At 38.9% G+C, this 14,755-nt stretch overlaps 1 long non-coding RNA gene across 1 annotated transcript; it reads left to right on the forward strand.

Moving 5' to 3' along the window:
• The first annotated feature begins 8,442 nt into the window (after window positions 1-8,442).
• LOC135297864 (uncharacterized) lies at window positions 8,443-13,577 on the forward strand. Its single transcript, XR_010359786.1, has 3 exons — window positions 8,443-8,632; window positions 11,766-11,923; window positions 13,148-13,577. It is a non-coding gene; the product is annotated as an uncharacterized LOC135297864 (long non-coding RNA).
• Window positions 13,578-14,755: the final 1,178 nt, after the last annotated feature.

Below are 14,755 nucleotides of genomic sequence, written 5' to 3' on the forward strand. Positions count from 1 at the left end.
AGATTCTTGACTGCAGACCTGCATAAGAACAGGCATCTGCCTTCAGGTGTGTGTCTGGTCTCCAGACTCCCATTGACAATACTGATAAGTGCTTGATTACTCACACACAGGTATCCAGTGCTGTCTGAGATGCCCCCAAGCCTCATCCTGCATCCTGCTGTCTCTAGAAAAGCGTGGCTCTCCTTTAAGTCCAGGGTTATATCTACATATCCCATATAGGTGTCTCACAGTCCCTTGAATGTCTCAGGTGGGCACCAAAAAACTATGTCGAGTCAGATTTGAGCTCTCAATTTTCAGAGACAAAAATGAGACATTGGGCACCAAGTACACATACAAATTCCCATGCTACAGTTATGAGAATTAGACAGATGCAGCAGGGGAGGAATCTCACCTGCCATAGAACTTTCCCTGGATTGGTGTTATTTTATTTGATATACCAGTAATTCATTATTAATTCTGTGCTTTATAAATTTCATATTAAAAGTTGGTTTAGGAGAACAGAGAAAAACTCATCCTGAAAGCTTCTTGAACCTGGTTTGTAGAGTTGGATGTCAGATGTGACAGCCTGATTGCTCAAGTGTTTTGTGGCAGCCTCATTTCTACAGGTATATAAAGAGATAAAAGAAGTGATCCAGCCAATTCAATTATAATGTCAGTCAAGTCAGAATAAAAACAGAAAGAGTGTTTTTCTTTGTCTTTGTACTTCTGGCATTGTTTTACTTCTTAAAAAAAGGGAGTACAAAGTGCACCAAAGCACATTAATGTATAGGAATCACTCTGATGGCATTTGAAAGCACAACATGCCAGATTTCAGAAATGACCACTACTACAGTGGATATAAAATGGCATCTGCAGACCATGTAAATAACTGGAGCACTAAACAGGATAACTTATCTTAATACTATTCTTTAGTTCTGCTTATATTTAACAAATTAATTAATTTTTAGGTGGAAGACAATCTCTCAGAAATACAACTGCAAATATAGAATATAATCACCGCTTCAAGTATATTTTCTTCTCTGTTGAAAAAAGCATAAAAGTATGTTGTGACATGTAGGAAAAGGTAGAAAATTCTACCAAAAGTAATAAATAAAAAGACACCAGAGGCATGAATCACCAGAAGCAGGAAGAACTACCTAGGAATGAGTGCCCTGTACTTGGTACATTATACAAGTCCTTATGCACCCTTTATTGAGCTCAGTGAAACACAAAACATTTGACCAGCAGACGCACTTTGCATTCAGCCCATACTGAGCTGATATTTTCCTCATGTTCCTTGGGAATATTTTCTTACCTAATTTTGAGTAATGGCAGCTACAGCTGGGACAAATGGTGCTTTCCTTCTGCCTTTGATAGTCCTGAAAAAATCACCAGTCAGGATGAAATAGAAAACTAAGGTCCTTAATCTCAGATTACTGATTTTGGATTCTGAAGAAGTTTAAGAATATGGAGAGTCTTGAAAGAAAAGTCTATGAGCAGATTTTTATGTTTTTCAATATTCCAAGGCCTACAAATACCAATACAATTGGTCTATCAACCATATTCCAAAATATGGTTCCTCCTACTATCCTTACACAAAAGCATGAGCTTGGCTTCCAGCCACTCTTAAGGAAGAAAATTTGAGGACACAGAATCACAGAATTGTTGAGATTGCAACATCTGAAGATCATCTGGTCCCATATCTCTGTTCAAGCAGACACCTACAGCAGGCTGCATATTATCAAACCACAAAAAAAAAAAAAAAAGTAGCTGGCTCTGGTTGAGTAACATCCCAGTAATGGGACACATTGGCATTCCACATCCAAGGCAAGAATTTGAGTGCAGAAGTCATGAATCACAGGATGAAGTTGCTTCTGGACTCGAAATCAGCATGTTGGTTTGTCTTGGCACAGGCACCAAGATGCAGCTAAAAGCAGATGCAAGGCCAGCTGCTCTTTTCGTAGTTTCATTCATTTATGGGTAAATGTAAGGGGGTATATTTTCTCTGGGTTTGGAAAATATAACTTAAGTCCTACCTGGAAAAGCACATGCAAACTAGACATGATAGCAACACCTTATTTATCTCAAAAGCTGCTGGCCCTGTCTGTGTCTGGGCAACTGAACTGGGCCCAGAGAGTTCCCAAAATCACAGAACAGCAGAATTTGGAAGGGATGTCTCCACATCATCTAACACATCCCCCTTGCAGAGAGCACAGTCACCTTGAACAGGTTGCTCAGTGCTGTGTTCAGTCAGTTTCTGAGAAGGGTCTGCTTCTGTCTCATTTGCTCTCACCTAGGAATCTTCTCTTCTCCTACTCAAACAACCCCCATTCTATTCCTCTGTGGGAGAAGTTAAAGAGAAGTTTTTGAGTTCATATCGTATTATGTACCATAGCTACATCTTGAGTTTGGTCTAAACTTGGGATCCAGGCAGTGATGAATGGGACACACCAAGGTCCTGCTGTGCAAAACTCACCCATGAGCCAGATTTTCCCTCCCAGTATCACCCTGGCCATTATTTACCATTCCTTAATGTTGTGAAATGGTTTCTCTGTTCTATTGTAGCTCCAGTAAGAATCAGGCATAATGGTATTTCAAGAGCAGAAGGCTCCAGGGAGGCCTTAGAATCCCTTCTAATAACTAAAGGATCTCCAAGAGAGATGGAGAGGATCTTTGGACAAGGGCTTGGACTGACGGGATGAGGAGGAATGGCTGTACACCAAAAAAAGATTAGATATTAGGAAGAAATTCTTCAGTGTGAAGGTGGTGAGAAACTGGAACAGATTTCTCAGAGAAGCTTTGGATTCCCCATCCTTGGAAGTGTCCAAGGCCAGGTTGGACAGGGCTTGGATCAACCTGGCCTGGTGGGAGGTGTCCCTGCCTATGACAGGAGGGTTAGCACAAGATGAGATTGATTGTCCCTTCAAATCCAAACAATTCTATGATTTTATGTACTATTTTTAAAAGAAAACACTTCTGAGCAAAAGCAATCCAACCATAAAACCTTTATGACTTTTTTATTAAAATCTTGTTCCTTTGTTCTTTTTCATTTTCCTACCCTAGTCTTGGCTCCTTTTCCTACAAGAATTTCACAGAAAGACCCTTTCAAATCATGCTTTTTCTGTCTTAGTTTTCCAAGGACTTTGCTAAAAGGTGATATTTTATCCTCCTGATAGTATTTTATATGCCTAACCCCAAAAAGCATGTAATTCTATCAGCCTCCTTTATAAATCTCAATTTTTAAATGGTTTTGCAGCAGCTATACAGGTTGGCTTAATTTCCCAGGTTCTGCCCCAAATGAACAGGGTATCTATCAGAATCTAGTCCTCAAAACCTGTGCATTTAGGTTTACTTACACAGAGCAAGTCACAATCTTCAGTGCTGAAATTCTGAAGCAGGCACTGGAGTTACACGAGGGATTAATTTGATTCTGTATTTAGATTAACAGTACTTGTATAAATACTGAGTTAGAGCTGATGTCAATCTTTTATGCTAATTGCTAGTTAGACCCATACAAAGACAAGCTTTGCTTGGACCACTTTTGTAAGATTGCTATCTATCTGCTGTGGAGAGATTTACATTTGCTTTCCATTAACATTAATAGGAGCTGTCCACATAAATCACTCATCGCCTGTAAGAAAAGATAAAGTCCTGCTAAGTTCAGAGAACACAGGCTTTCCCAATTGAAAAATCTATTAATAATAAAACCCCTACCATGTAAATATCTGACATCTGAACTATATAGTAAATAAAGTGGTCCATGAAGTGATTGCTTCAAGGGGAAGCAATGCTTGGCTAGTTCCAAACCATTTTTAAAAACTCATATAAATCCTCCGGTATTGGTAAAAACATAAATAAAGCAAATAGCTGCAGAGAAAGGAGGAGGAGCAGGAGCATAGTAATTTCAATTGTTATTTTTATTGGCCTTTATTTTGTTCTACGAGGTAGTGACAGATCCAATAAAACACCTTGTTTTACACACAGAGAGGACAAAGATTACTAGAAATGATACAGAAACCTCTTAGCTAATCCAGATGCAACAGGCCATGAGCTCATTTAGGCTGAGAAGTTAAAGGTGAGCAGATGCAATTCTTGCTGCTTTGCTCCTGGTTGCTGCTCCTCACAAAATTGATGCAATTTATCTCACTAGGCCGGGAAAACACAGAGATCACTGGCCAGAACTCCCTGGTATTTCACACTGATCCAGCCTCGATTATAAGCTGTGTAATAACTCTACAATACGATGACACACAAAAGACAAAAGCAGAATTGTTTTCTTCTTTCTGGTGATGTAAACCTAGATTGATTCTAGTGGGATTAGAGTAAAGTACCAGTGAATAATCAAAAGAACCAAGTTTTGTCCATTGTGCTGCCATCATTTAATCCTCTCTGCACTGAGTGCTGTTTTTCCAGGGATTCTATAAATGGATGGCCAAAAGCTTTTATCTGTGTTTTAAAATATACTCACACACATATTGTTTTGTCTTTCCTTCCACCCTTAAAAGGGCATCATTGAGCGTTAATTAGAAGTCGTTGGCACAGCACTGTGCCATTAAAAGTCACCTATTAGAAAGCAAACTGGATGCAAAGTTACATTTTGCAATTAATGCCTAATCACTTGACACGAATGAAATGAGCGTAGTGAACATTGTGGCCATACCTGGTGTGTGAGAGCGGGGAAGTTTCTCTTCAGAAAACACCTTATTGTCTGAACTAAAATACCTCATGGGAATATTACCATTTAAAAATACACTTTTTGAGTTTCACAGGTGAATCCCTATCAAAATTATTCTGTTTTTTTATGATTAATATCTTGCAGAGAGCACATAATTTTGGCCAAATATCTTCTCAGAAAAGATAAGCAACCCTAAAGAAATAAAATCTTTAGAAGCAACTGCTTCCCCTGGAAAGTTACCCTGATGGATCCAGGGAGCTTTTGGCTGGAAAACTGAGGTTTCAATTTATTCAACCACAAGATCTCTGGATCTAATGTCTCTGTCACAATAAAAAGCCTTCCAGTGTGGCATGAAACCTCCCTGGAGAGGCAATTCGGGTTGTGCTGATGCAGTTCATGAACTGATTTACACCATTTGGGGTCTGGCCAAGGTTTTACCACTGGCCGTGGTTATTAGGTGGAGAGGAACAATTCCTCTCTCTTAAGGAACTCTGTGGCAGCCAAAGGTTAGATTGATTTTGGCTGCCATACAGCAACATCTTTCCACTTTATCAAAGGCCTGATAAGCTTGGATTCACTCTTGGTACTCAGTCAAAATATCCATTGGATTTGTGTAGGAAGTTGGTTGAAAAGAAGCAACCATAAGTGTGATAATTTAGGAAAACTTTTACTCCTGCAGGAATGGATGGGTGGGGTGGGAGTGAAGTGTTGCACTTGGCAGGGAAATGAGAGGGGGAAAAAAGGAGAATAAAAATAAAAGCTGGTAAATTCTTACATATTATGACTTGCAACATCATATTCTGAATAAGTTGCTGACTTGCACTCAGATTTTTAGGGGTTTCTGAGGTCCTCACAGAAGAAGCATTGCTGGTCAGGATGCATCATAAGGAAAAAAGATAGGCAGGAAAAGAGACAGGTAGATACTGTAAATATCTTTGTAGTCTCCCTTTCAGCACAGTACCACAATGGGATTTATAGCACAGTGGCAGAGTGCAGAGCCCTAGATATTATTTACACAGCTAAAATGTAAATGTGAAGAAATCATGGTGTAAATACAAAAAAAAAAAATGGAACTCATTCTCATCTAAACAGAAGTACATTAATGTATTTCTGGTGATAATAACTTAATTAGGAAGCTTTATTTGTTACAGACACAGGTCATTCTTCTGGTGCACAAAAGGATTCAGCAGACCAAAAATAATAAAAATAATGATTACATTAAACCTTCCAAAACAGAAGAGGCTGACAATGAAAAAGAAATCTTTGTCCTGTGAGTGCTAAAAATAACAATAGACAGCACATTTAGTAAAAGTGTAGCATTGATATTTTACATCTAAAGACTTTCAACCAACAATGTCAAGACCTTCCATAAAAAATAAACAAAATCCTCCTAAAAAAAAATACAATAATTGCACATCTATGTAGACAGACAGGTGTGTTGAAAAAAGAGATGTTGTGATAGAAGAAGAAAATCAAAAAAAGAATGGAAATGGCCGATTCTTTCTTTGTGACATATTTTCTCTCTCATCCTTGCATATTTGCATTAAAGTGATTGTGAATAATGTACATTTGACCAGTGCTGTCTGCGGAACTAATGCCTATTAAAGTGATGGGAAGTAGCATATGTTGTGCCTTGGGCAGAGAAAGTCCAATCACCCCCACTGTGTGCAAGTCTCCAACTAAAATGCAGGACAGCCTGGGTTTTATCCTAAATGAACCCAGCAGGGAGAAACAGGACATAGTCTCTCATTCCACATTTAAGCTTCTAAACTAAGGCTTAAAGAGTTAGATTTGGAAAAAGGGAACTGTAACATCCATCATTTAATTTACTCATGGAGCTAATGTTATTTTATCTTTTTCTGGTGCTAGGAATACAAAGGAAAGTGGTGAGGCAGGGGAAGTGGATGTGTATGCAGGTTGTTTCAAGAACTGAGATACATTTTCTTTATTTGTAACAAGGAAAAGAAAAAAAAAGGGGGGGAAAGGACAAAAAAGAAAGAAAAGAGAGGGAGGGAAAAAAAAAAACCCTTCTCCACTCCTGTTATGCTTTCACATTTTCTGCCAGTGCACGATTTTGTCAGTAATTGCAAAATGGTTTGGGTTTGTTTGGTTTCACTTTTATGTTCCTGCACTGTACTAGAAATGTTCTATTATTTGAACAGTTTGTAAAGCTTTTTTGAGTTGTATTACATAATCTTCCCAACGACCTCCAGCATCAAGTTCAGATCTAAAGCAGTCTTTCTTCTACCTGTGTGATCTTGATAGCTGGGGAAAAAAAAGGCAATTACAGAGCTGTATGAGAATAACAAATTCAGCTGAACTAAGGAAATAAAAATTGCCGAATTGTCATGTTTAGATCTGTAGCAACAAATTTTGCTTCATTACCTTCAGCATTACAAAAAGAAGAGGGAGCAGGGGGTAGAAGGTAAAGCCTTTTTTTTTAAATATATATATATAGTATTCATAGAAGGACTTAATTTCCCTTTCCCATGAAATAAATCTGTCTTAAATAGAAGTGTATCTCTTAGTGATGTGGAAAAACATTTGCTGCCAATGTAAATCAGGAGCAGTGGTAGTGAAATGAATGGATTGGCATGAGATCCCAATTACAGCAGTGCATGGGATCCCAATTACAGCAGTGTACAGTCTGCACCTAATCCAGACTAGTGCTCAGAAGAGAGCAAAGATCAAAATTTCTTTTATTCAGCATAAAGGTAAACTGAAAATCTTATTAAATCTATTTTGTAATCTTGACAGCGGGTTATTAGCAGGTCTTAAACTTTAGTTATCACTGGGTGAGAGTTTTGAAGTTGATGCTTTCCACTGTCTCTTCACAGGATCTAAACTAAAAGTTCTGACACCAACTAGAGTCAAACCCTTTCTTAGACTTATCACTGAAATTCAGATGAAGGTTTGGAGTTTGAAATTCAATTACATCCCAGCTTCAAAATCCAAAGTGAGCTGCTTATTTGCACTTCTGCTCAGCTAGTGACTACAGATAGAAAATATCTCAATTGTTTTCCTGTTTATTGCTGATGTTATTTAGCATTAAAAGGTAATGCGTAAAGAGAAAAAGAAAAATAGACAGAATGTATTGCTGAGATAATTGAAAGAAGAGGCTATTCCCATTAACAGAGCTTAAATGATATGATTAGATTTCTTTTATTTTCCTCACTGTTGCCTAGGAAATGTACACTGGCTTTGGAGGAATTGTTTTAAATTTTATTTCCTCCTTTTTCTTATCTTCCCTGAATAATTCCTTAATACCAGCAATAACAAAAGCCCTACTGAATGCTCAGAGACTCAACTGTATTCTGACATCCTGCATCCACACTCTGGGGCTCAGCATTGGTTTCAGCTGCTCCAAGCACATTTGCCCATAAATATTGGCCATGTCACCCAAGGCTTTTCTGCCCTTTCCCTTGCTGTTTGGGGATTTGGAATAGCATTTGGGGCTATGGAATTCCACTCTGAGCTGGGTCCCCAAACTATGGAACCTCACTCTGAGCTAGATCCCAAAACTGATCTTGCTAAAGAGGATGAAGAGAGAAAATGAAAGTTCAGGCAAATAATTCAGATGATTGCTCAGTGAAAAGCAACAGTCGCAACAAAAGAACACAAACCCAACCACCCAAACAGCATGAAAGAGAGGTGGGAGATGTGTGGCTTCAGGTGGATGGTCTTCATACTGCAATACAGAAAGCAGTTTAGTCAGTTAAGAGCAACTGTGAGATCATAGCTCTGACAAACAAATCTTATTCAATCATCTGCCAGACTGAGCAGGTCAGCAAAAGTGCTGTTTTACCCTTGACAGGAGCTGAAGCACTTGCAGACCTGAGCCTGGCCCTGCCTGGCTGTGTCTAATCCTGGTTACATTCACTGGACCTGATCCTGACTCCAACTCCTGGGCTCTTGTTCCCATTCCCAAGGAGGTGCCTGGCGCCCTGGGCTGCAGGCTGCCCCCATCCTTCTCCAGAGGTAGGATTCAGCTCAAGATTAAGAAACTCAACTTTAATGTCTACAATCAGTGTCTAAGCCGGCAAGAGCCGTTTCTGTTCCTATCACCAGTGGAGATATAAACAGTACAGTCAGTAAAGTTGTGCCAGGGTAATTTTGCCAACAGATACAGTTTAGCCAGAGCATGATTTAAACTCTTCCAGCCTCCAAAATGAGATGGGCAGATTCAACCTCTGTTTAGAAGACTTCTGTCTGTGGCTGTGCCTATTCAGCCAAAACCATTTCCACCCTTGAGTCTTGGCAGTGTTTTATTTCCTAGAATAGATATTGCTTAGATATCTGGCTTAAAAGAAGATGAATTGTCCTCCAAGCTCCACTGACTGTGTCAACTAAGAGCAGGATTCAAGTGCTCAGCCATAGGTGTTTAGTGCACTTGTGATAATGTAGGATATTTAATCAAAAGAGTCCAGGTCTCTTATATGTCCTGTGTCACATTATAGGACCTAAGGCTGGTTGGGCTTGGGAGAGACCTTAAAGACCATCTAGTTCCACTCCCCTGCCATGGACAGGAACACGTTCCACTAAAGCAGGTTGCTCAGTAGCTAATAACCTCACTGGGATGTAGCCAGCAAATCAGCAGCATCATGGATTCAGATGACTCAGTAAAGCTTGTTTTGGGATATAGTTATCTAGAATAAATTTATATAAATTATTCAGAAAGGGAATCCCACACTAGAATTCCTTAGTTCACCACTCCCTCTACCACCTAAAGATGATGGCAATGAAGGGACACTAGCTCCTGATGCAGCTGGTGAGAGTAAACTTGCAATGGAGGAGAAATTCAACACTGCAAAAATTTCTCTCCTTTTACACTGTGAGTAGGCCTTAATCCTTCAGACTTATCAATAATCTAAATCAACCCATCACTATTTTAAATCATTATGTTCTCATAGATTAGAGACCCACAAGTGGCTAAATATGTTCCTATTCATCTTATGCATCTGAAACTAGTGAAGAACAAGGAGCAAAGTCCAGAACCAACGGTGCATGAAATCTAAATAATTCTAGGCATCAACTTTGACCCCACTTAGAGGGCAATCATCCTTCCCCTGCATCACTGGATGCTCATGTTGGATACAGACCGTGGCTACTTCAAACCCATGATATAATGTTAAGGCATTTTAAATACAAATGATTCAGGTATTTAAGACTTAAGAGTCGAAGACTATTCTCACTGCAAAAGCCCAGAGGGAAAAGATTTCAAGGTTTCTGAGTGGTGAGAACGAAAGGCCAGTTGTCCCTCACAAAGTTAAATCACTTCATAGGGGCCTGTGCCGTTTCTATCTTTGAGTTTAACGTCGATGCTTTAAGTGGCCTCATTCCCCAGTTCATTTTGACTGTCTCTTCCCAGTCTTTGTTTTTATATACTTACCCATTATTAGTTCACTTCTCGTAATTACAGCTGCACTTTGGGTGGTATGTTTTAACTGCTCACCTGACGCTGGTGTTGAAGCATGAATGAGTCTCTTGGCACCCTCTGTGGTGTATGTCCTCCTTAAATATTTTTTCTTGGTTCTGAGATGTTCTCACTGCTGCTTGCCTTATGTTTCTGTCACGTTTCTGTCTTTCCCTCATTCTGCAGACGTTTTAGTTTATATTTAAGGAACTGGGACAGGAAGAAAAAAAAAGGATGGTTATGAATTACAGCCTTAAACAAAGAGGTGGATAAGACAATAAAAAAAAAATCCTTACAATTATCCAATCTGACTTCACACATACATCTGAAAGCTATATAACATGATCATTTATGATAACCTTCCCCAGACCTATTAAGCTATGTAATGATGAAAACAAAATTATTAAATCAAGATGTAGGGTTGGGAACCAAAGCTGGTTCAAAATTTCAACTCATACTGCACCCTAAGGTAATTAAACACCAAATTTAAACACCAAATTGACTAAGTTTAGGTGCTTCAATTCTATTCACTATTGCAAAAACTGTTCACAAATGCATACCAAAATTGGAGACGGCCTTGGATCAGTGCTCAGGGAGTGAACTCTTGTCTTTTTTGAAGTCAAAGAGACTTTCACCATTAACATCAACTGTCCCACAGTTTCTTTCCTGGTGCTTTTTGTACAAGCACTGATACAGTTTTGAAGAAAGGCAACTATTCTGTGACAAACTGAGCTCATACCTTGGTAGTTCTTTTGCCCCATGGGAATATTGTACATCACTGCTAAAAATCTTTATAATAAAATGTAGGAGATGGCATACATAGACTCAGTGATGCCACCAGGTCAGTAGAAAAAAACTATTTCCTTCAAAGATGGCTGGACAGTACTACACCTTGCATGGATTTTTGGTCCTATTTATTGCTAATTTCAAAATGCATCTATTTGTCCTGTGAGTGGATATGTTTGGCAAAGAAATTACAAGCAGCTACCACTGAGCACAGATGTTCATTGTCATCATTGATAGCAACAAATATCATCTGTCCAAACCAAGATCACTCCTCTAAGGGGAAAGTATATATAGCTATCATTCAAAAACCTCAGCCTCAGATCCTTGATAGTTCAGTAACTCACAGTTTTGCCAGTGGGGATGATAGAAGTTTCTTTGTTGTGATGGATGCATTTGCCATTACTCACCATACCGGTTCTCCCCTCCCCTCCAGCTGTTTTACTGTGGTATAATATCCAAAACCCATGAATCTTGCAGTATCCTAGCAGCCTGCTCTGTAGCATTCCAGCCTGACAAAAATTGGAGCTAATAGTTCAAACAAGCTGAAACATCAAGTGGGAAAGAGTCAAAGTAGACTTTTCATTAAAGGCATTGACTATTGGGGAACTGGGAGATAAATGGTGATCCAGCAACCATCCTTGTCTAATCAGAAAGTGTCAATGTATTGATTGCCTCATTATCACTGAATTAATTATGGCTGTATCTCTCTCTAGATATTTAACTTATAGATTGATATTAGGACTTCCTTTTCTTGACAAAATGATGAGGTTTTGTTTCAAGATTCTCTGAAGTTTTAAGTTTGTATTTTTGGGGATTTTTGTTGGTTTTTTCTTTTCCTTTCCAACATGAATTGTATGTTTTGCGAAAGGATGGTGACCTGGAAAATTAATCTCTGCTTATCCATGCAAACAGACACAATATCTCTGCAAATTTCCAGTCTGCCAGCTCCTTCTGAGATATTTCCGTGAACCTACAACTAGAAGAAAAAGGGCTTTAATCTATTTCACTGGAATTGGTATGACTCTATATTGACAACGTGAGGGAGTCCAATGACTGTGATGTGCCTGTTGGTAAGCAAGGGACTGCATTGGGAAAGCAAATTTAGCCCATGTGATCAAGCAGGTGGTCACAGTTCTACAGAAAAATGAATTTCAATGACCTCCAAACTAAGCACCAACTTCCTGTTTATATGTATATAAAGTTTTTGCAAGATCCAGTTTGGGGTTCTACCTGAGGTCACTCTCTCTGAATGGTTCCCACTTAAAGCCAACAGCAGTAGGAAAACTATTCAAGGTCTAGAATAGGCTGTCCAGGGTAGTTGTGGATTCACCATCCCTGGAAGGGCTTTAAACCCTTTAAAATATGTAGATGTGGCACTTGGGAACATGTGGTGAATTTGGCAGTGCTGGGGGAAGGCTTGGGCTCAATGACCTTAGAAGTCTTTTCCACCATAAGCAATTCTATGTTTCTGTAAGATAATAGTGCACTGCATTAAATGTAGCATTTTGGAAGAGAAGTTCTGTGTGAAATAAGGGTTTGTGAATTTTTAATTCCACTCTTTTAGCATTTTTTGATTTACTTAGCATTATTATATTTGATAGAAATGATCTGATGTGTCATCTCATAATTCATTTCTTTTCAAGTGCCCACTTAGACAGATATGGAAATGCTGGAATGGGAAGATTAGGCATCTTTTCTAAGTTCTTTCAGGAAAATAACCATAGGTGCAAATCAGCTTGGGTGTCTGAATAGACAGGGCAGCTTGGTTTTCAGTAAGCTCTTTTCTCTTTCTGTGACATTTTCAAACATCACTTAGGTGTCTTATTTACGTTCTTATTTTAAAATTATTTATTTTCTACTTTGATCTTTGGAAGCGTCATAATGAGTAGGGTTAAATCTAATGTTGAATCATATCTGCAGGTATATCAGAGCAATTGTTAAGAAATCCAATGGTGTTAGACTTTTCAGGCTAATTTATTTTTGTTTTAATGCTGTAAAATAAACAGTTGGAGAAGAAAACAAAAATACATTATTTTCTAATGTGGGAAGGGACAGAACTTTCATGGGTACTTATGATTTTGACTGTTTTTACACAATTAATAAATGATTAATTATGAATTGTGATTAATTGGGATACAATTAATATGTGGTTAGTTTTGTAGGGGTTTTTTTCGCCCTGGGTTTTTTTTTATTTGGTGGGGGGGGGGTTGGTATTTTTGGGTTTGGTTGTTTCGGGTTTTTTTTGGTTTTTTGGTGGTTTTTAAGGTAAAACTGTATTCATTGTTTGATTTCAGGTCCAGAGTGAAAGACAAAGAGGTACACAACTTTACTTGTCAGGTTCAGCTCTGGAGATCATGTTGCTGAAGGAGAACCAAAGAGGGTCATAATTGGCAAACTGTCTCAAATCACTCCTTAACTACACATTCCTTCATCTGGGTTTCATTCACAACTTCTTTCACCCCAAACATATTTACAGCTTTTGGAGGCTGAATCCTGTTAAGCTGCACCATTGGTAGCTCCTCCACATGCAGAAACCATGCTTGATCTTAGCTGTGTGCTGCAAGAGTTCAGAAACCACAAAGTCTAAATTGAAAAACATCCCTTTCCTGACACTTTAAGTGCCGGACAATCCTGTTCACTGGCACAGGAAGAGAGGGATTATTATCCTTTTCAGGAAGCAGCCTAAGAAACCATGGCCATGCAGCCTGAGAGCAGACAGACACTTGTTGGCTGTGTTGAATTTTTATCTACAATTTGCATTAGGCTTTGTCTGTTTAGGAGCAATAGTAAGGGAGACACTTCTTAATCCAGATCTTTACTATAACACCTCCCATCACTTTCATCCATCTCAGTATCTGTGGGTTCTTTCTTTTCTATAATCAAGTATAACTTGTAGAATAATAATTATTACCTCACGAGACAGATATGAAGCTTAATTAAATAAAGGCTGATTATCAGAAACTTCGAGCATGTGCAGAGCCTATTTGCTATAGCTTTTCTATTGCTAAAGCTTTTCTGCAGATCAAGCCTGGCCTGTTCAAGAAGTGATATGAATCATCTGTATCAAAAGAAATATGACTCATTCAAGGCAGAGCCATCCAAGACCACAAACAAGACATTATTTTGATAATGAGAGATTTATAGAGGAGACAGAGAGAGAAGGATCTCCTGGTTCTGTTAACCCAGCCCCTATTCTAGGCCCCTACACAATCTCCTTAAAAATGTAATAATCCTCACTTGAACATCTTGACTGAGAAGGACTAGCCAGCAATTCATACAAGATAGAAAGCAGATGATCCTCCGTCATTTTTACACCTAAACTCAAAACAGACTTCATCAAGTTCCTCTGTTCTTTTACTGCTGGTTGCAAGCTGAGACTGGAAGTGGAAATGCCAAAGCATCCCAAAGATGGGCAGCGTTTGTGATGGGATGAGAAGCAGATGTTGAAGACATCTCTGAAGAGATGATCTTCTCACAGAAATTTCAAGGTTTTTTGCAAAATTCAAACCAAAGACTTCAAGAAACAGGTGTATCCAGCTTCCACTCCAAAAGAGCTCTGTTTAGAATATCTTTTGTGGCATATCCAACAGCTCCATAGTCATTGGAAATATCCTGGACCATCTCACAGGGATGAGGACCAACATGTGAGTCACTAACCCAAGTCATCAGTGTATCTTGATTTTAATTGCCCAACTGAGGATAAGTTAAACCCAGTCTAGTGAAGGCACCCTGCCCACATCAGGGACTTGAAACACCATCATCTTTAAGCTCCCTTCAAACTCAAAGCCCCATCCAGCCTGGCCTTGAACACCCTCAGGGATGGGAATGTGTCTCGAGTTAAGAACAGACTGAAATCCATCCCTCTCCTGTACCATTGTCTGTCTTTGTGGTATCAAATTGGA

The sequence above is a fragment of the Passer domesticus genome, chromosome 3, assembly GCF_036417665.1.
Source record: "Passer domesticus isolate bPasDom1 chromosome 3, bPasDom1.hap1, whole genome shotgun sequence".
NCBI classification, from domain to species: domain Eukaryota; kingdom Metazoa; phylum Chordata; class Aves; order Passeriformes; family Passeridae; genus Passer; species Passer domesticus.